The following is a 2,459-nucleotide window of genomic DNA, read 5'->3' on the forward strand; positions in this document are numbered from 1 at the left end:
TAATGAGGGAGGATGGGTGGCAGTTGTTAGTGAGGCAGGACAGTCTACAAGATTGGATTGTGTCCTGAAGCAATCTCTTGAGATATAAAAGAGAGAAGCGAGCAGAGAGAGGGGGGACCTCATACCGTCAAGAAAGCAGTGCCGGGAGCAGAGAGTGTCCTTTGGACCAGGGTCCGTGCACAGAGAAGCTCCTAGTCTGGGGGAACATTGATGAGAAGGTCGACAAAGAGAGAAAGCTTTCCCCTGGAGCTGACACCCTGAATTTGGACTTTTAGCCTACTTTACAGTGAAGAAATAAACTTCTGTTTGTTAAAGCCAACCACTTGTGGTATTTCTGTTGTAGTAGCACTAGATGACTAAGACATCGCCGAGCAGAGAGTATGGGAAAGGAGCTTCACGGAGCTCCCTGCAGGAGACAGAACAACTGGTAACCAGAGATATACGCTTTCCTATCCTGCACCCTTCTTCACCGCCACTTGGCCTCCTCTGCTTCCTGCAGTCACAGTCTCTTGGCCTGTGGCACCAGCCTAAGCCCTTTGCCACTTGGATTCCACCCGCTTACACTGGCCAGCTTTTTGAATACCATTTGTTTGTTGCTGGTGTTGTTTTTTTCTGCTTCTTTTGGTTTCTTCCATACCTCTCACCACCTCCCCTCCTTTCTCTCAAATACCTGGCTCCATGCGCCATCTTTGCTTCTTCCTGAAAGGCTGTGAAACACTGCACGACTGAGGAACTTTTTACCGGCCCACACTGCCATGCTGGTGGGATCCCCAGGGCTTTTTTGGTTTGTTTGTTTCTTCACTTGTTTTCTCTTTCTTTTCTCAGCTTGAGAGCCCCTTCTAGCTGGGCTGTACTGCGTGGGTTGGGAGCGACTTTCTCAGTCTGCGCAACTGTGAAGTGGGATCCCCAGGGGCATTTCTTTTTTGTTTGGTTTGGTTTTTTCTCTCTCTTTTCCCCTTTTTGTCTTTCTTCATTTCTCAGTTTCCTGTCTCTCTATACTTACCTTCTCTTTCTTTCTCCTGAATACCTGGCACTGTGTGACACTCCTACCCCTTCTAGCAAGGCTGTGTTTCGCAGCCTGGGAGTGACTTCCGCAGTCTTTGCAGCTGCACTGGTGGGATCCCTGGGGGCTTTTCTTTTTTCTCCTTCTAATTTTAATTAATTAATTTATTTTCTTGTACACGTTTCCTTTGTTTTTTTTTTCTTCCTTTTTTTCCCCCCTCCATTGCTTGGTCTCTCATCTCTCCACTCCAATGGCAAGCACCCTTAGCACTCTTTTTTGTTTGTTTGTTTTTGGCTCCTGTTTCTCTCTCCTCTCTCTCCTCTTTCCCATACCCATCTTAGCTCTATACATGACAATCTACCCCATCATTCCTGCCTACCTACAGTGTGCACTGAACATCACACTCCTGAGCAGCACAGGCACAGCCTACCAGAACCTGTTAAAGAAGACTAGGGTGGGATTGTAACACCACCCTTATCCAAGTCACATACCTGATCCAATGTAAAGGGAGTTTCCCTAGTGTGTGGCCTGCACCACCTTTTATCTTACAAGAGATAAAAGGAAAGGGAAGTGAGCAGAGAACTGGGGACCTCATACCACCAAGAAAGAAGCACTGGGAGAAGAGTGCATCCTTTGGACCCGAGGTTCCTGCGCAGGGAAGCTCCTAGTCCAAGGGAAGACTGATGATGATGAGGCCCTCCCTCCAGAGCCGACAAAGAGAGAAAGCCTTCCCCTGGAGCTGATGCCCTGAATTTGGACTTCTAGCCTACTAAACTGTGAGAAAATAAACTTCTCTTTGTGAAAGCCATCCGCTTGTGGTATTTCTGTTGGAACAGCACTAGATGCCTAAGACAGTGTCCTTCTTTGTCTTTTATAGTGGATTTTGTTTTAAAGTCTATTTTGTCTGAGATTAGTATTCCCCACCTGCTCTTTTTTGCACTACCTAACCTCAGAACCTACTATACAGCTACGGTAGTCAAAACAGCCTGGTACTGGTAACAACAGATACATTGACCAATGGAACAGAATTGAGAACCCAGATGTAAATCCATCCGCCTACGGTCACCTAATCTTCGACAAGGGCCCAAAGCCCATCAAATGGGGAAAAGACAGTCTTTTGAACAAATGGTGCTGGCAAAACTGGATGTCCATCTACAAAAAAATGAAACAGGACCCAAACCTGACACCATATAAAAAACCTAATTCAAAATGGATCAAAGACCTAAATATAAAGCCAAAAACTATAAAGTTCATAGAAGGAAAAATAGGACCAATGCTAGAGGCCCTACCCAATACACAGCACTAACAGGATACAAACCATAACCAACAACACACAAACTCCAGAAGATAAGCTAGATAACTAAGATCTTCTAAAAATTAAACACTTATGCTCATCAAAAGACTTCACCAAAAGAGTAAAAAGAGAACCTACAGATTGGGAACAAATTTTTGGACA

Source organism: Trichechus manatus, unplaced genomic scaffold (assembly GCF_000243295.1).
Source record: "Trichechus manatus latirostris isolate Lorelei unplaced genomic scaffold, TriManLat1.0 scaffold00232, whole genome shotgun sequence".
Lineage (NCBI taxonomy): Eukaryota > Metazoa > Chordata > Mammalia > Sirenia > Trichechidae > Trichechus > Trichechus manatus.